Source organism: Pongo abelii, chromosome 4 (assembly GCF_028885655.2).
Source record: "Pongo abelii isolate AG06213 chromosome 4, NHGRI_mPonAbe1-v2.0_pri, whole genome shotgun sequence".
In the NCBI taxonomy this organism is placed as follows: Eukaryota; Metazoa; Chordata; class Mammalia; order Primates; family Hominidae; genus Pongo; species Pongo abelii.
In genome coordinates this window covers 147,512,455-147,532,151 of record NC_071989.2, presented here as the reverse complement: position 1 = coordinate 147,532,151, position 19,697 = coordinate 147,512,455, and the positions used below count along the sequence as shown (strand labels likewise).

The following is a 19,697-nucleotide window of genomic DNA, read 5'->3' as shown; positions in this document are numbered from 1 at the left end:
CAGCCTTCCAAGTAGCTGAGACTACAGGTATGCATCACCACGCCTATTTTTGTATTTTTTGTAAGGACAGGATCTTGCTGTATTGCTCAGGCTGATCTTGAACTTGTGGCCTCAAGGGATCCTCCTGCCTTGACCTTCTAAAGCTCTGGGATTGCAGGCATGAGCCACTGTGCCTGGCCCCTCTTAAAAAATAAGTAAAATGAATACCCTCTAAAATAGCAATAAAAAGTATATTATAGTAAATACTAGGTGATAGGAATGTTTCAGCTCCATTGTCATCTTATGAGACCAGTGTCGCATAAGTGGTCTGTTGTTGACTGAAATGTGCAGCACATGACTCTGATTTATATCAGACAAATTCTGTCGGTGCAGTTGTTGTCTAGTTAGGGAGACAGATTTCTGTGCTGTTGACGAAGAGTTAGACTCTGTAAAATATTTTTTAGAGATTTATTCTGAGCCAAATATGAGTGACCATGGCCCATGACATAGCCCTCAGGAGGTCCTGAGAACATATGCCCAAGGTGGTCGGGGTACAGCTTGGTTTTATATATTTCAGGGAGGCACAAGACATCAATCAAATACATTTAAGAAATACAGGCCGGGCGTGGTGGCTCAGGCCTGTAATCCTAGCACTTTGGGAGGCGTAGGTGGGCGGATCACGGGGTCAGGAGATCGAGACCATCCTGGCTAACACGGTGAAACTCTGTCTCTACTAAAAAATAATAAAAAAAAATTAGCCGGGCATGGTGGGCATGCACCTGTAGTCCCAGCTACTCAGGAGGCTGAGGCAGGAGAATCGCTTAACCTAGGAAGCGGAGGTTGCAGTGAGCCGAGATCGCGTCACTGCACTCCAGCCTGGTGACAGGGTGAGACCCCGTCTCAAAAAAATAAATAAATAAAAATAATAAAAAAGACAGACATTGGTTTGGCCTGTAATCCCAGCAATTTGGGAGGCTGAGGTGGGCGGATCACCTGAGGTCAGGAGTTCAAGACCAGCCTGGCTAACATGGTGAAACCCCGTTTCTACTAAAAATACAAAAAATTAGCCAGGTGTGGTGGCATGTGCTTGTAATCCCAGCTACTCGGGAGGCTGAGGCGTGAGAATTGCTTGAACCTGGGAGGTGGAGGTTGTAGTGAGCCGAGATCACGCCTTTGTGCTCCAGCTTGGGCAACAAGAACGAAACTCCATCTCAAAAAACAAACAAACAAGAAATACGTTGGTTTGGTTCAGAAAGGTGGGACAACTCAAAGCGGGGGCTTCCAAGCTATAGGTAAATTTAAACATTTTCTGTTTGACGGTTGAGTTTATCTGAAGACCTGGGATCAATAGAAAGGAAATGTTTAGGTTAACATAAAGGATTGTGGAGACCAAGTTTTATTGTGCAGAGGAAGCTCTCAGGTTGCACACTTCAGAGAGAGCAGGTTGTAAAATGTTTCTTATCGGACCTAAAAGAATGCCTGACTCTTAGTTGATTATCTCCTGGATCTGGAAAGGAAGGAAGGAAGAAAGGAAAACAAGGGGGTAGGGGATTCTCTATAGAATATGTGGATTTTTCCCACAAGGGATCGCTTTGCAGGGCCATTTCAAGATATGGCAGAGAAACATGTTTTGGGGTAAAATACTTTTATTTTCTTCCTTGTTATGCCAGAGTCAGATTGGAAAGTAAGTCGCAATATACATGGTTAAATAAAACCCATCTGATGAGAATTTACGGTTTGTAGGACATGACTCCCCAGACCTTTTAGATAGGAATTTGGGCAAGATAAAATCAGAGTTTAGTCCTCAGTGCTTTCTACTCTACCATCTTCCCAGAATCCTCTTCCTTACTAGCTTTTGGACTTTGTTCTTATTACTTCTGTGACTTAGTTTCTTCATCTGAATAAGTGTGTACTGATACCCACCTCCTGGGGCAGTTAGGATGAAATGAAATAATGGAGGTCATGTGCTTGGCACATGGTAGGTGCTCAATGAATGGTGAAGATTGTAATGCCTTTAAAGAGCTCAAGTTTCATTAGGGACAGAACCCATGGGCCCGACCCTAGGGGCTGAGAGAGGCTGACTAACGACATAGGGACAGTGGAGTTGGGTTTGCCTTGTTAGGGAAGGTTCTTGGAGAAGGTATTTGGAGTCAGGCCTCAATCTGTGTCCCTTACTGGGGAAGATGAGCAGCTCCTTCAAGTAGAGAGAAGGCAATGGCAGAAGCTTTGAGTAGTAACCAGAAAGAACTGTTTTTTCTCTTCCCTCTTGTGAGGGAAGGGATGAGGTCATTAGAGAAAGTAGCTTGGTGCACTGGCTCTTTTGAGTCAGAGAGACCTGGAGTCCCGTCCTGGCTGTGTGCCATGTACATGTTGCGTGGCCTTTGGCAAGTTATTTCCCCTCCTGTCTGGACTTTGGTTACTTTATCTGTAAAATGAAGATGATAATATCTTTTTTTTTTTTTTTTTGAGACATTCTCTTGTTGCCCAGGCTGGAGTGCAGTGGCACGATCTTGTCTTACTGCAACCTCTGTCTCCTGGGCTCAAGCTATTCTTGTGCCTCAGCCTCCCGAGTAGCTGGGATTGTAGGCTTACGTCACCATACCCAGCTAATGTTTGTATTTTTAGTAGAGACTGGGTTTCACCCTGTTGGCCAGGCTGGTCTTGAACTCTTGGCCTCAAGTGATCCGCCCGCCTCAGCCTCCCAAAGTGCTGGAATTATAGGCGTGAATTATAGGAATTATAGGTGAGATGATAATATCTACTTACAGTGCTGGATGAGGATGAAATAATTGCAGTTTTAAATGGCAAAAACCACAATTACTTTTGCACCAACCCAATATTTAATACATTTAGTACAGTGCCCTTCACTTAGTGCATATTTAATAACTGATAAGTTAAAAAATAGTGAAGCAGCCAGGCACATTGGCTCATGCCTGTAATCCCAGCATTTTGGGAGGCCGAGGCGGGCAGATCACTTGAGCCCAGGAGTTCAACACCAGCCTGACCAATATGGTGAAACCCCATCTCTACCAAAAACACAAAAAATAGCCAGGCGTGGTGGTGGGCACCTGTAATCCCAGCTACTCAGGAGGCAGAGGCAGGAGAATCGCTTGAACCCGGGAGGCGGAGGTTGCAATGAGATGAGATGGCGCCACTTGACTCCAGCCTGGGTGACAGAGCGATACCTTGTCTCCACAAAAGAAAAAACCGAAAAACCAAAAAACAAAACAGTGAAGCATTTCTTTTGGGAAATTAAACTTTTAAATTTCTGTGGTTAGATAACTTTTCTGAAAAGTCAGTTTCCATCTTGGAATCAGTTATCAGTTTCCCTCAATTTCTTAAGGAGCACGTCACCTTGCTGCCTGACACCCTTTGGGCTCACCATCATACTTAGAATCAACTCCAAACTCCTTACCCTGGTTATAAGGCCTTTCATATTCCCATCCCTGCCTGCCTTCCTTGGCAGCTTTTATCTCCTAACCTCCCTTCTGCTTGCCTTCTGTGTCTGGACACAGTAACTTACTTTCTGCTTCTTAAACAGAGGGCCTTTGCTCCACCTGTACCCTCTGCCTAGAATATTTTTCTCTCATCTTCATTAGATGAGCTCTTTGTCATTCTCAGCTCAGTTCTGCTGTTACTTACAAGAAAGGCTCTTCCTTTTATCTGGTATAAAGTGACTACTTAAGTCACCATAACTTAACCACTTGATATTTTTCTTGCTTTTCTGCTTCTTGTTGACTCTGTTTTCCCTCCACTAGAACGTAAGTTTCATGAGAATAGGGACGAGATCTGTTTGTCACATTCACAGCTGTATTCCCAGTCCTAGGAAAGGTACCTGGCATATAGTAGATGATCAAACAACATTTGTTGAATGAATGAGCTGTGAACGAGAATGTGTTCTTTTATTACACTGAACCTGGGTACACAGGTATTCACATTCCTACTGCTTTGTTCCTTAAATAAATGTAATCAAGATGATTTTCTTTCTTGTTCATTAACTATTGTGCTCCTCCACTCCCATTAATTGGAACAGTCTGTGGAGAGGCCATTTTCCCCTTCCTTCATTTTGTGTGGCTCTCTTTCTTCCTAGCATTTTGTTATTGGAAAGGGGAGTTTGTGGTTGCTAGGCTTTGAGCATTGATTTTTAGGATTTCTGTCATAAGGAAGCAAGCTTTAGTGAATTGGTTTGGAATAAAACAAACACAAAAGCTCACCAGGAATAGCAAATTGATCTCACTCTGATTTTTTACTGACATTTTTTGTAGTACTCCCTAAGTTCTTAGATAAGGTCATTAGACAGGAATTGACAATGGCCGGATAGAAACAAATTCACAGAATGTGAGTGGGTGGCAGGCTGAGACATGGAGAGGTCAGAGGGGATAGTGCTTCTCTTTCTGGTAGTGGCCTGGTTTTTCACGGCAAATATTGGCCAGTGTAACTGTTCTCCTTTCATAGGGCCTGTACGTTTGGGAGCTGTAGAGACTGTAGGGGGACTGCTCAGTGCTGGTGTGCCCACCTGGTAAGGCCTAGGCAATCCTAATTTTTTTTTTTTTGAGACAGAGTCTCTCTCTGTTGCCCAGGCTGGAGTGCAGTGGCATGATCTTGGCTCACTGCAACGACCACTTCCCAGCCTCAGATGATCCTCCCACCTCAGCCTCCCAAGTAGTAGGGACTACGGGAGCATGCTACCATGCCCAGCTAATTTTTGTGTTTTTAGTAGAGATGGGGTTTTGCCATGTTGCCCAGTCTGGTCTCGAACTCCTGGACTCAATCTGCCCACCTCAGCCTCCCAAAGTGGTGGGATTATAGGCATGAGCCACCGCGCCTGGTCAGCAATTCTAATTCTTTGCTTTTCTAGGGAAGTGCTCCAAGCTCCTGGGAGTAAGGAAGATGTGGGACTCTGGTCACTTTTGAAAATGTTTGAGTCCTAAATGTTATTGGTGCTCAAAGACCTGGTTCTTAAGATAATAAAATCCCAGGGATAGATATGAGAAAGAGAGAGTGTCTAGAACAGGGTTAGCCAACAGACGTTCATTAGCTTTCCTAAAAACAATTCTTCGTGTGTTGAGAACTGTAGCCCTGCAGATACTGGTCTCTACTCATGTCTAGGGCTCCTTTTTCCCACCTGAAGCTGGCTTCTCCTTTTCCTTTTCTCAAAGCACATGGTTACCTTTAACCTGACTTAGATATTGTCTACTCTTCACTATAAGGCTCTCAAATGAAGGATATTGGACAGCCTGCTTGTTAGCTTTCTCCTTCATTTCCCTTATTTAAAGACTTGGCCTTGTGGCTGACTGAGGGTATTTGGTTATTCTTTTTTTTGAGCCAGAGTTTCACTCTTGTTGCCCAGGCTGGAGTGCAATGGTGCGATGTCCGTTCATCGCAACCTCTGCCTCCCAGGTTCAAGCGATTCTCCTGCCTCAGCCTCCTGAGTAGCTGGAATTACAGGCATGCGCCACCATGCCCAGCTAATTTTGTGTTTTTAGTGGAGACGAGGTTTCACCATGTTGGTCAGGCTGGTCTCGAACTCCTGACCTCAGGTGATCCACCCGCCTCGGCCTCCCAAATTGCTGGGATTACAGGCATGAGCCACTGCGCCCAGCCTGTTATTCTTGTTACTATTAACTTGCTTTAGTTACTGACTATCCCCTATCCTTTTGGAATAGTCTTTATGTTTAAACTTATGTAGAAGTCCCCTTTTAGTGAAACTCTTGCTGCCCCCACCCTTTTTTTTTTTTTTTTTGTGATGGAGTCTTGCTCTGTTTCCCAGGCTGGAGTGCTGTGGCATGATCTTGGCTCACTGCAACCTCCACCTCCTGGGTTCAAGCAATTCTCCTGTCTCAGCCTCCTGAGTAGCTGGGACTACAGGCGTGTGCCACCACGCCCAGCTAATTTTGCATTTTGAGACGGGGTTTCACCATGTTAGGCTGGTCTCCAACTCCTAACCTCAGGTGGTCTGCCTGCCTCGGCCTCCCAAAGTGCTGGGATTATAGGCATGAGCCACCACGCCTGGCCTCGCTCCATTTTTTATGCAAGCATTTCAGCTATAAGCCAGCAAGACAGGGATTTGAAGGTTCTAGTAGTTACCAGAAGATAGCTTTTTGGTAGAACAGCTTTTTGGTAGAGTGGCTCTCTCAATCAACTTTGGGCTCAAAAATCATTATTAAGGCTCCTCTCACTTCTTTTACTGCCCCTTTTCAGTCTTTTCTGTGCTAAATGATGATCTTCATTCCTTTAATCTTTTTTCACTTGCTCTGTTTCCTGGCCCCTGTGTTGTTTCTGCAGTTCTTCAAAGCAGTGTTTTCTTTAGGAAGTTTTCACAGCTGTCTTCTGGCTAGGGTTGTAGGTAATATGTTAGGCTCCATCTCTTCTACTCCTCCAGGCTATAACTTGTGTGTGTGTGTGTGTGTGTGATTGTGGAAATGTGATTGGGATGGGTAAAATGCACCATTAGGCTCTCCCACCCCACTGTGACTGTTATTTGTGATTCTGTGTCATGTAATGGTACCTCAGCCGGAGTCCCCAAACTTGAGATGCTCTTGACCTTCAGGGATGGTAATGGCCTGCACTTCTGTGATGCCTAATGAGGCTGCCTTTAAAAGGAATTTTTTTTTTAGGTTGAGGGTTTTTGTTTTGTTTAGAAAGTAAACATACTTGCATCTCTTTTTATTTCGACTTGCATTGATTTCCTCTTCTTTCTTAAATCCTGAGTAAGAACTTCAAAATCAGTTGCCAACCTTTGTGTTCACAAGAATTTAGTGGATCAGCCTCTGTATTCTTCACCTGTGCACCTGATGGACTAATATACTACTGTGGGGGAAAGGTCTCTCTCCTCTTACACATGCACACACACACAAGCACAACTGTGTTATAAAGAATAGGCACTTCTCTAAGAGGAACTTGTCCTGCTTCATGCAAATACCCTCCATTGCAGCAAAATTCTGGAAACTTTGAAAGAGGTACAATTAGTGATTTTTTTTTCCCCAAGAAGCCTCAAAGCTCTTAAAATAAATCTTAAAAAATCTGGTACTCAGAGCTTCAGCTCAGAAAGCAGACAAATTGCAAACCTGGTGCAATAAGACTCTTCTTCTCTCCTCTGATCTTTTCCCGTTTTCTCTCAATTTATTTTAACATCCCCTTTCATGGTCTTACGTTTCAGAAACTTGATTCAGTCCTTCCTTGCCAGCTCCTGGCAGGAGAAGCAGCAGGGCTTCCGGCCCTAATTTATGGTTTATATTTCTTCTCCATCCCCTCTCTTTGCTGCCCCAATTCTTTACCTCCTCGCATCCTGCTGGCCTTTCTTCCATCAGAAAGGACAGTGTCATGTGTGACATGTTGCTTTGGAATTGGATGGCATCAGTATTAGCCTAGTGATTTGGGTAGAATTTGGGAAACTGTTTTGTGCATGTGCTGCTAAATGAGGAGATGGGGCCTTTTTTTTTTTTTTTTTCCTCTCTCTCTTTTAGTACCATCTTTCTTTCCCCTTGTCCCCTGTAGCCTCCATTAGCCCTGTTGCCAGGGGGAATGGGAAATTCTTTACCATGATTAGTTCTGGGGTAATATCCTATAAAGTTACAAAATAGCATTTCAGAGCAATAAACACATTGTCAGGACAAAGGTAAAGCAACCCAAAATGCACTTTTTGAACCTATTCTGACAAGTGTGGTTCAGCTTTATTTATTTAACCTTTCAGTTACATTTTTTCAACATCTTTAGGGGCCCATTTGAAGAGAGCTAAAGCAATAACTAGGACTAAGCAAAGAAAACTAATTTGGAGCCAGAATATCTTAAGAAGCTTAAAAAATTAGAACCTGCAGATACATAATAAATAGGAGCTTGAGCTTTGTTCTTTTCTTTTTTTAAAAAATTATTTTACCTTTTTTTCTCATCTGCCATTAACTGAGAGAGCTTTGTTCTCTTCTTAGTCGTTTTCTTTTTACATTACTTTTTGGTTTTCCCCCCCACACTGGGGAACTCTCCCATTATTTCCCTCATGGTGGGATGAATGAGGATCTTGCTGGTGACAGCCTGCTGAGATCAGGCAGGTGGAGGGAGCAGGGGTGGGCTCCCTTCAGGTACTGCTAAATCCGAGGGGTTTGATTCATCTGGGGAAGGGGTAAGCTTGCTGTCATTTCTAGATCCATTTGCCTCCCACAAGGATTCTTAGGGACTAACTGCATTTTCAAGATGATTCTCTCTGAGAATGCAGGAATGGAAGAAATTTTCTAGACAGAATTCTAAGAATATTTTTGTGAGTCTTTCTGAGCACTTCAGAGGCTCACCCAAAGATGTGTAATTTGTCTCCTTTAGTTCTTCTCTAGCTGACACTAGTAACCTTCCCCCATTCATTTGGTGTCATTTGGAGGCAGGCAGTTTGATATTGTAGTTAAGATCTTGGGCTTTGGAGTCAGACCTGCTTTCTAATTCTGGCTCTGCCATTGATTAGCTCTCTGACTTTGGGAAGGTGGCCTAACCTCTTTGATCTCAGCTACCTCATCAGTAATAGGGGAATAATAATGGTTCCTATGACGAAGGATTGTTGTGAACACAGTTTTGCAACTCTCTAAATGTTAGCTATAATTGTTTTGGGATACTGATGAAAAATCAGATTGAACCTTCTTGACAAAAGAAGGTAGAGAGTTGCTAGAATAACCTTGAAGGATTGAAAGAAGACATGGGGTTGAGGGAGAGGAAAAGCATCTAGCAAAAAGAAAAGTAGAACTCTGGGTACTTTAATGAATTAACTATTGTTGTACTACATTAGTAAATTCCAAGTCTTCCTCTGCTATTCCACCAAACTGATTTTTCTCCCAGGAACCCCAAACTGGTTCTACTGGCTCCTCTGCAAAGATTTCATAGCCACAGCAGCCACAGTGTCCTCTGTTACCAAGACATCATTATTTTTACAAAACCTACTGCTGTGTTTCTCCACCTGCATTTTGAAGTGTCATAAAATAAATAAAGCTGAACCACACTTGTCAGAATAGGTTCAAAAAGTGCATTTTGGGTTGCTTTACCTTTGTCCTGACAACATATTTATTAGCTTGCTTGTTAATTCCAGAATTGGTTAACTTGAGGCACCTCTGGGCCAGCCTGCTCACACCAACACTCATCCTGAAAACTTCCAGAGAAGGACTCAGGTGGCTCACTCCTTCTCTTGGTGTTCCTGGGAAGTCAAAGTGGTGAATAGCAGTCCTTCTAAGGGGGCAGAGAGGAAACTGAGTTACTCGTGGTCTGATACCTTCCAAACATGTCTCTGTGGGAAAGGAGAAATTGTGGGCAGGATGGAGCAGAGCAACAAAGGTTAGGAACTTCTCAGTGATTGGAAAAACAAGTACAAACAAAAAATTAGATGAAAACCTTTGTTAGACAGTTTGATTTACTTTCTCTTGCGGATGATAGATTCTGGACTATTTCTCTCCATACCTGATAATTAGAACATCAAGATGATAAATCAGTCTCTGATAAGCTTTTGCTGTGATGTTGATGGGAGAAAGAAGAGGCTCATCAGAAGGCTTTGCAGCAGAGGAGCTGTCAGTGCTGATTGCTTCAATTCTTGGCAGGGTCACCCAGCAGAGAGTGGACAAGTCTGGCTTGGGGAGGCTGTGTATAGAAAAGGAGCAAGGCACAGGGCTCAAGAGTGCTGGCCTGGAGTCACAGGACCCAGGTTAGAGTCTGGCTAGCTGGGTGTGTTAGTTTCACATGGCTACTGTAACAGATGAACACAAACTTGGTGGCTTAAAACAAGAGATTTATCCTTTCATGGTTTTGGAGGCCAGAAGTCTGAAATCAGTGTCACTGGGCCGAAGTTAAGGTATTGGCAGGGCTGTGCTCCCTCTATACCTTGTAGGGCAAAATCTGTTCTTCCTTGCTGCTTCTAGCTTCTGGTGGCTAACAGCATTCCTTGGCTTGTGGGCACATTACTCCTGTCTTCAAGGCCAATGTCTACAAATCTCAATCACCTTCTTTTCTGTGTCTCTGTCAAATCTCCCTCAGCCTCTTTCCTATAAAGACATTTGTGATTTAGGGCCTATGCTGGTAATCCAGGATAATTATTTTAAGTTCCTTAATGTAAAAACATCTGCAAAGATCCTTTTTTTTTCTTATTCCCTCCCTCAGCTAGACTCAACTCCTGGGCTCAAGGGATCCTTCTGCCACAGCCTTCCAAGTAGCTGGGATTACAGGTGTGAGTGACCACACCTGGCTTCTTCTTTTTTTAATAAGGTAATATTTATAGGTTCTAGGGATTAGGACCTGATATCTTTGGGATGTTATTTTTCTGCCTACCATACTGGGTTACCTTGGGCAAGTGACTTTCATCAATGTGAACTTATTTTCTTATCTGTAAAATAAAAATGATTATCAAATATTCTGTATTGAATTGCCATGAGATTTAAATGAAATCTTGCCTGCTAAGCACTTGGAAATGTGCCAGGTATGTAGTTGATGCCTGGTATCCAGAAAGCATTATTATTACCTAAACATATATTTTATATTACTATTATTTAGTCATCTTCTGTGAAAGGGAGAGGATAATTCCTTAAGAGTTTGACCTGGCAGTAGTTCAAGACCAGCCTGGCCAACATGGAGAAACCCCGTCTCTACTGAAAATCAAAAATTAGCCAGGCGTGGTGGTGTGTGCCTGTAATCCCAGCTATTTGGGAGGCTGAGGTGGGAAAATCGCTTGAACCTGGGAGGCAGAGGTTGCAGTGAGCCCAGATCACGCCACTGCACTCCAGCCTGGGCAACAGAGTAAGACTGTCTAAAAAAAAAAAAAAAAGTTTATTTGACCTGGGACAGTTCCCCCTCATGCCTGCCTTGGCCTCCTATGCCCTGGAGTCCTTGGCTGTCACCTGCTATGGTCTGCAGGTATCCCCAAGGCCACCCTCTTAACCAGTCTTCTGTTTTCTTTTATCAGTGCATGGGCTGGTCTTTGGGGGAACAGGTCTCTCCCTTTAGGGGGTATTAATGACTGAATGCTTGTGTCTCCCAAAATTCATATGTTGAAGTCCTAATCCCAAGTGTGGCTGTATTTGGTGTAAAGAAGTACGTAAGGCTAAGGTGTAAAGAAGTACGTCACCCTACTGAAGTCATCAGGGTTGGGCCGTGATCCCATAGGATTAGTGTCTCCATAAGAAGAGATTAAAGAGAGCTCGAGAGCTCGTTCTCTCTGTCTCTCTCTCTCTTGCTCTGTGTATGTGTGTGCGTACACTGAGGAAAGGCCATGTGAAGACATGGCAAGAGGGCAGCCATCTGCAAGCTCAGATGAGAGTCTTCAGCTGGAACCTTGATCTTGGACTTCTGGCCTTCAGAATTGTGAGAAAATTGTCCGTTGTTGAAGCCACCAGTCTGTGGTATTTTGTTAGAGCAGCCTGAGCAGGCTAATACAGTGGGCCTAACCCAGCTCATACCTACTTGTGCCCAGAAATCTAAGAATAAACTTGAACTCTGAAATTATTCCTAATTACCATTCAAAATAGTTTATGTTCCTGCTTTCCTGTGGATAACTATAACTGCATAATGAAGGATAGAAGAATATTATTTTTACAGTGGTATTTAGTATCTGTTAGCTATCAGCCAAAAGATACGTATCCCCAGTGAGGTACTGTAAATACATTTTATCTCTTCTTTTACTTGCTGTTTCACAAACACATCCCTGAAGCATTTTACTCTTGTTTTTCGTACTTGTCTTCAGGTGAAGAATTGTTCTGATTTGCAACTTTGGGGGATAATTACTATGTTCATTAGTTTCTGTTCTTTTCTTCCTCTCCATTTATTTGTGGTTCCTTGAGAAAAATTTCCCTTAAATCTACACTAACAGGAGACAAGTCACTTGATTAAAAAGTGTTTTACAACACTGGTTTCTCTGGCTAACTTGGCTTGGTGATGTGAGGGCTGTGTCAGCATCTCCTTAGCTGGAGTAAAGGTCTCCCTGGTCTAGGCTTAGATGAATAAGAGGCTTTCGGGGTGGGGATTCTGACCTCAGCTATATTGCAAAATATTTTTTACACTGGGGTATTCCTGGGCAAGGGGCAGGAGAGGCTCACCTGGTTTCCTTCTTATCAGTGATTCAGTCACAGACATTAATCAAGCATGTGTTATGTACAGAGCGTGCACAGCATTGTGGTAGACATGGCTCTTGGCTCACAGGGGTGCTCAGAACATGTTGATTAAATGAGCACATGGCTGGATAGAGTGGCCTTAGCATTCAGAGAGACTGAAAGGGCAGGCCAGAGGGTCACTGCCTGGGCGTTAGTGAGTAAAGGGCACTGTAACCTCACTGGAAATGTAACAGAATTGGGAACATCTTCTGAGGGCCATGATGCCCTAGCACTTGGATCTGTAAGAGGAAGCAGTAGAAGGAGAAAACTTTGTTGATGAAGGTTTATTTTGCCTTTTTTTTACCTGATATTTTGGCTCAGTCCCTTCTTCATTATAGACAGAGACTGTTATGTACATTTTGTGTAAATGCAGGTGTCTTATAAATGCCAAGTTGTCATCCAAGACAGTTGAGAGAGGAGATGGAGAAATACTAGTTTGGACAAGTTGGCTCAAGATGAGAAAAGAGGCAGGGAGGTATGTGAGATGCCTGAGAAAAGAACTGAAGAAGGCGAGAAAGCAGAAGCCAGAAAGAATTTGAATTAACCTGGAACAGAATGGGAGTCCAGCTTGGAGAAGTCGGGTCTGGGCTGGACACTCGGGGAAAGAGCACTGGAAGGATTTCTGTCTGTGAGAATGAGGAAGGACAGTGTGCAGTTAGCTTGGGGTACTGTGGAAAGAGGAGAACTGGGAAAAATGGTTTAACAACACCTACATTCCGATATCTCACTGCTATGACACTTGTCATACTATGTGGTGATTATTTGTTTATATGCCCCTTTTTTTCCTCTTAGAAGGCAGGAGGGGGAGCGTAGTCACCTTTGTATCTCAGTTACTTAACACTGTGTCCATCAGATAGCAAATGCTGCAACAGATAGCTGATGAACATGCTTAAGGTCAAGGCCTCAGTGAGCCATCCACTAAGGACAGAAATGTGAGGGCTCTGTGGAGGCAAGTGGGTGTTGTGGTGGCAAGCGTGTAACTGGCTTAGGGGGTGAACCAGGATAGAACTGAGAAGTGAGTCTAACAGAGACTCTAAATCATCTCAATAATTTATTAAACATCTCTTTTGTCTCAAGTCTTGGGCTAGTTAGGCAGAATGAACATGGTCTCTGTCCTTGCAATGGTTAAGGTCTGGAAGGGGAGAAGGACAACTATATAAGAAAGTATAATAATGCTATGATCAGAGAAGTACAGGTGCTCTGGCAGCACTGAATTTGCTGTAGGGGGGAGGGTTGGGGAAGGCCTCAAAGTGGAAGTGTCTTTTAAGCTGTAGCCTTTAGGATGAGTAGGAATTTGTCAGATAAAGAGGAGGAGAAATGGCATTCCAAGCAGAGGGAATGACACGTGCAAAAGCCTGGAGGTGGGAGACGAGATGTCTTCAGCATTGTAAGAAATGTTGTATAAGACCAACTCTAGGCCAGGTGCAGTGGCTCATGCCTGTAATCCCAGCACTTTGGGAGGCCAAGGGGGAGGGGGGCGGATCACCTAATGTCAGGAGTTCGAGACCAGCCTGACCAACATGGAGAAACCCCGTCTCTACTAAAAATACAAAATTAGCCGGGCGTGGTGGCATATGCCTGTAATCCCAGCTACTTGGGAGGCTGAGGCAGGAGAATACCTTAAACCCGGGAGGCAGAGGTTGCGGTGAGCTGAGATCGTGCCATTGCACTCATCTAGCCTGGGCAACAAGAGCAAAACTCCATCTCAAAAAAAAAAAAAGACCAACTCTAGGCAGGGAGAGGAAAGAGATGAAGCTGCTGATATTGATCAGGGCTGGATGGTGACAGGTTGCGAGTATGGAATTTGGCCTTTATTCTGAGGGTCCTAGAAAACCATTGAATGGTTTCAAGCAGGGAAGGATAGGGTGCGATTCATGCTCTGGCTATAGAGTAATCCCTCTACATTCTTTTTTTTTTTTTTTTTCCGAGATATTGTCTCACTCTATCACCCAGGCTGGAGTGCAGTGGCATGATCTCGGCTCACTGCAACCTCTGCCTCCTGGGTTCAAGGGATTCTCCTGCCTCAGCCTGCTGAGTAGCTGGGATTACAGGCACCCTCCACCATGCCCGGCTAATTTTTGTATTTTTAGTAGAGGTGGGGTTTCACCATGTTGGCCAGGCTGGTCTCGAACTCCTGACCTCAGGCAATCCACCCGCCTCGGCCTCCTGAAGTGCTGGGATTACAGGTGTGAGCCACTGTGCCTGGCCAATCCCTCTACATTCTAAATAAACATTTAATCAAGATGTATACTTGTAATTTGCTGATCTTTTACCCCAGGATACTTTGACGTTGCATTAAAGCCTGACCATTTACTCCAAATCACTGTCTGAGCATAGGAACCTGAAGAATCGTGTGGAGAGCGTGGCCTGCGCAGGCCTGAGTCCCTGGTGTTTGATCTTAGACTCATGGCCCAAGGCACCATTGCCAAGCCCGTGGTGTTCAGGGCTGCTGCTCCCACCTCTGCTGCAGCTCTGCCTGCTCTCACCTCAGAGTCTCTTTGCAGCAGCTTAAAATTCCTCAGCCACTGCACCTTCCTCTGCTCCATGCCCTCTACAAATTGAAATTTTTTATGACAATGTTATATCAATCGGAAAAGTTTTGAAAAGTAGGATTGAGAAATAAAGACTTCTTTGCCTTTTCTCCCTGCAAGGGAATTTGAAAAATATAGAAATTCTAAGTTATATGTTAAATATCCTTGGGGTTTCCTTTCCTTCTCTTTTGAAAGTTTTCTTTTCCGTTAACCAAAAATCCGACAGAAATGCTTGTGGGAAGATAATTCCTTTTGGCTAGAGCTTATACTCCACGTTCTGAGCTTTTTAATTTTCTTTCCTTGGTGGTGGGTTGGGACCCAACTGTGCAGTTGCGGGAGCTCATCACAGTCCTGTTGCTGGGCAAGTTCTCCCTGTGAATCTGTGTTTTCCCCTTGTACCTACCTAAATGAAAGCCAAATTAGATAAATTTTTAATCAAGGAGATGAATGACGAGTTTTTCCTTAGAAAAGAAACCACAAGGCCCCACAGTACTGGATACAATAAAATGTGAAGTTTTTGTTTGCATGTATGCTGTTTGGCATGGCTTTAATGTCAGAAAAACAGGAGGTGTTGTTAAAGTAGCATTTGGAAAGACACCATTCCAGAGAGATAGAGTGTGTTTTTCTCCCCAATCATTCTTCTCTTTCACAGTTGATGCATGCCTGTGTGTTCCCAGCACCTTGCACTAGTACACAGTAGGTGCTTGGAGATATCTGAATGAATGAAAAGGAGAGTTTTGAGCAGGGTCTTCTTTTTCTCCTGTTGCCCCCTTCCTCTGTCCTCAGTCTATTTATTCATTTCTTCATTCATTTGTTCGTTCATTCAACATATATTTTTTCCTTCTAGGCTGGTGTGGGGGCCAATGGTTGAGAATGGGGTAAAGGGAAGGTTTCCATTGAGTTGAGGCTGGGAGGCATGGTCAGATCTCTCCTTCTTCTTCAATACCTATTTTGTCCTTTATTTTGGAAAATGTTCAAGGTATTATCAATACCAACATCCTCCTCCTGAAAATTGCTGCCTTCTACCTGCTTTCATCAAATGGTTTTCCTTATGGCAAGGGAGGGTGGCAGAGGGAGTAGGGATGAAGGCTCTTCAACTCAGGGGCTGTGTAGTATGTCTCCGTGCGCTGTGAGTGGTGGGGCTGTGGGGAGCCAAGCTTGCCTTGCCTGGGATATAATTCCCATAATTGAAGGCCTGGCTTTGGGCTAGGCTCCCAAAGTGTTGACATTTCCAGAGGACTCATGCCAGCACCAGACCTTCCCTGCAGCCCACGTTCTAGCTTGTTACTGCTATTGAATAGGCTCCCTGAGTGCCTCTCTTCAACTGAAGAAGAAAGTGGCTTTCATTGAGAGCCTTTAGGAGGGGTTCAGGAGACTGGATATTGGGTATTCCAGAAACCCTGAGTTGAGCAAATGAGAGATTCGTCAAATCCATGTGCCTCTGGCTTCCTCATTTTCCTGCTCTGCTTCAGTCTGGCCTCATTGACAGCTTGCGAGGGTTGCTCCTACCTGAGAAGTGGGGAGTGGCTATAGCAATTTGGGCATGAGAACAGGAGCATAGGGGGAGGGACATATTTAGTAGATAAAATTGACAATAGTTGATGATGGCTGAGTAGGGGATAGAAGACAGGGAAGGGAGAGGAGGGATTGAGAGGTCTTGGGTTTCCAGCGTGTGCAGTAGAACTAGGCAGTCCTGGAGGAGGATGAGACATGTGGAGGGAAGAGCAGGAGCTGAGCTTTGGACTTCTTCAGTTTGGAACATACAAGAGGAGAGTACAGCAGGCATATCACCCAGAAGAGATGGCAGGAAGACTACCTAAAATCTCAGGCTGCTTTTCTGTTGAAGTTATCCGCTGGGGTTTAGGCCACTATGGGTAGATAATACAGTCCAACATCAAATTCTGTTTACTGGCTCCTTCTATTAAGTGAAATAGAAGTTGAGAGTTTGCAAGAGCTAACAAACCACTGAGCTGCCAGGAATGAATTCATAATCAGAGGTCACAAACTGTGGTGACTCTGTTATCCAAGTTGCAGGCTTATAGCAGGCTTCCTTCTCCCTTCTCTTATCTCTCATTCACCACGGAGAAGTTCTAAAAAGGGGAGATTTGCTAAGACAGTGCAGTGAGCTATGTGTTTGAACTCTATCTAACCTGTCTGGCAAAGAGGTCTTGCATATCATCATGCTGCTCCCCATAAGCCCTTTGCTCCAGCATATATTGTTGAAATTAATGCATGTTCCTAGTTTCATGCCTCCAGGCCTTTAAAAAACCACTCTTGTCCTGCCTAGGATGCCTTTCTTATTGTCTTTGTTTCTGTAATTCCTTTTCCCCTTTTAATCATCAAAGCTCACCTCTTCTAGGAAGTCCTCCCTGACCCCATCTCCTGAATGAGACGTCTGTTCTCTTCTGCCTCAGAGTCATCTCTGTCAGGGCTCTTTTCAACTCAGTGTTTGCTGTAATTGCCGATTTTCCCATCTGGTATCTGTTCTCCTTAAGAGTGTGTGTTGTCAATCTATCTCCATTGCCTGTGTGGAAGCTCCTGGAGGACAGGACCCCTATTTGTATCTGCAGCACCTGGCACATGTCTGGATTGCAGCAGGTCTCAAACAAATATGTGTGGAAGGATGAATAATCTTCTGTTTGGATGTGTTTGGGGTGGCAACTTGATGTATGGTCCCTAGTAGGCAGTATGGGTTTATTCATCTTTTCATAGAGCACAAATATTTGCTCTTTTGGTAGCTTTCCTGTATGGGAGAGTGAAAAACGTTTTTGCAAAAATATATTTTTCCAGATTGGCGTGACTGTTAACTGCTCACCTGGGGTTGAAATGGCTTTGGCGTGGGTGTGTAACCACAAGTAGTAAAGTGAACAATGTGCCTGGGCAGCATAGTTTCTTTTTTTTTTTTTTTTTTCCTGGGTGCTCTTCACAGTTTTGTGAGCTACAACCCAAGCATCTGGCTTCTCCGAGGCCAGGGTTTGTGCCTAGTTGTTAATGGGAGTGGTTGCATTCCAGGGTGAGAGTCTGTGATATTAACCAAGCTTCTTCTACCCAGTGTTTTCCGCTGGCATTACCAGGGGCTGCGGTGGCTGTTTTAAGGAGAGCTGCCATAAGAGGAATCCCTGAGCAGTGAGAGACAGGATGGAATAATTGGAAAGAATTGCCTCCTACTTTGCAGAAGGGCAAGCCCTTTAGGCAAAATAGAAGGTGTAGGAAGGGGCTGAGTGATAGAGACAAAAAAGTAAGACTTACTGAGAGGTGAGTTGGTAGTTCTGTAAGAAAACTAGAAAGAACTGGAGCCCTTGTTGTAAGAGTGAGGCAAGGGACAGCCACTTGGCCTCTCTCACACCCTTGTTGCTCTTAAAATGATGTTTTCTTATTCATGACCCAGTGGGATTGGGTTCGGAGCATCTGCTGCCCAAAATGTAGACTCCTAATGCTTACTGATCCTTGGCTGAATGTGCTCTGCCTGGAGGCAGTTAGTGAGACAGCCTGTTTCCAGGATATGTTTACCTGGGCAGGTAGCTGGCATGTCATCCCCTTATAGCAAATCTGGTTTGGTGAGAAGGCTGGCTGGCAAGCCATGCCCATGGAGCCTACTGTGGCAGGAGAGACTTCCTGGGGTCCCACTGGCATCCCTATCAGAAGCTCACCCACTGGAACCCAGAGTCCCTTTGCAAGTTCCAGCCTAGGACACTGCTATTGGCTGAGCTGTACCCCTGTCAGTTGCAGGCTGATGACTCTTGGCAGGCTGGGATTTGGTTGGTGGCATCTTGCAGGGCCCCCTGACCCTACCTGCTGTCACAAATCCTATTGTGTACCCCCTGTACACGTGCCTGAATGTTTCGTGATATACCACTCTTAAGGAGAACAGATACCAGATGGGAAAAGTAACTCTCTTGGGTTTATGTGTGCTTTTTTTTTTTTTTAAATGCACTTTAAAAAATAAATTGTAGTCTGGTTTGGCACTTCTCCATGCTCAGAATGTATTTATTTGTCATGTTCTTGCTGCCCTATGGAGACCAGCAGAGCTGTGAAGAGAAGCCACCTCATTAGGAGACCCTAGAAGAAAACCAGGGCTCTCCTGGCACTTCCCCAGGGATATGGGCTCCTCCCCTTCCACAGCCTGCCAAAGCCAGGGCCTGGGAATGGCTCCCCAGGGCAGCGTGCTCTGTGCTAGTGTCCAAGGATCTTAAGGAATTTAATTAAGCAACTAATAGACTAGGGGATGTTTAAAGTGTGATTTTGTTGACATTAAACACAGTTATTTAAATATCAGCTAATTAGTGCTTTTTAATATTGCTTCTTGAACTTAACTTTGGTTACTGCAGTTGACATAGATACTTGACAGACCCAAGTTCAGTGTGGAGGCGTGGGGCACAGTTGAACATGGGCTTGGAGGAGGGGAAGAGAGAACACATAATTTACAGCTGCTGAAATAATTCATCTGTTTCTCTTGCTGATTGCTCTCCTCCTCTGTAGTGCTGAGGCAGTGAATTGTTAATGGGATGGACTCTTGCTGTGCCAATCAGGGTTGGGATGAGGCCATTTTGATTGTTGGGAATAAACTCTGAAACTGGGAGGAACACTGAGTTTGAAGCCACATTTCCCCTCAACCCCAGCATAGGATCTAAGCTGTGTGGTGTGCTGTGATACCAGGGCTGTATCTTGTTGGTGAAGGCAGTCACTGATCTGTAGAGTGTTGTTGATGAGGGTAAGTGGTGAGATGAGTGTCTCAGGGTAGGGTTCAGCTTACAGATCTGCACACAAACTGAGTTGTCCACAGACAGATTAGATACCTCTTTGGAGTGGTTGGAAACCCCTTGGGAAGTCTCCCTGCCTGAAAAGAGCTGCTCTGTACTCCTGCCAGGGCAAGTGACACTCTTCTGGATTAAGGTGTTTATCTGCTTATCTGTTCGTCTGTCCACTCACCCATTTATTCACCTATTTGTTCATCAGCCATACCTTTATTGAGTACTTGCTGTGTGTTAGACCTAACTAGGGATTAAACAGTGGATGAGGAAGGAGTCCATGTACTCAGGCAATTCATATTTACAGTACAGTTTTGTGGATCTTATGATAGTTGCAC

The 19,697-nt window shown here is 44.3% G+C and overlaps 1 protein-coding gene across 6 annotated transcripts in view; it reads left to right on the top strand.

The window, feature by feature from the left end:
• SIL1 (SIL1 nucleotide exchange factor) overlaps positions 1 to 19,697 on the top strand; it is a 326,909-nt gene that overhangs the window by 118,197 nt on the left and 189,015 nt on the right. For 2 of the 6 annotated variants that reach the window (XM_054556610.2, XM_054556608.2), the window contains one exon: positions 10,099 to 10,203. The exons of the other annotated variants lie outside the window; for them this stretch is intronic. The gene's annotated coding sequence lies outside the window, so the exon portion shown is untranslated. The remainder of the gene's footprint in view (positions 1 to 10,098; positions 10,204 to 19,697) is intronic. 6 annotated transcript variants of the gene reach the window in all.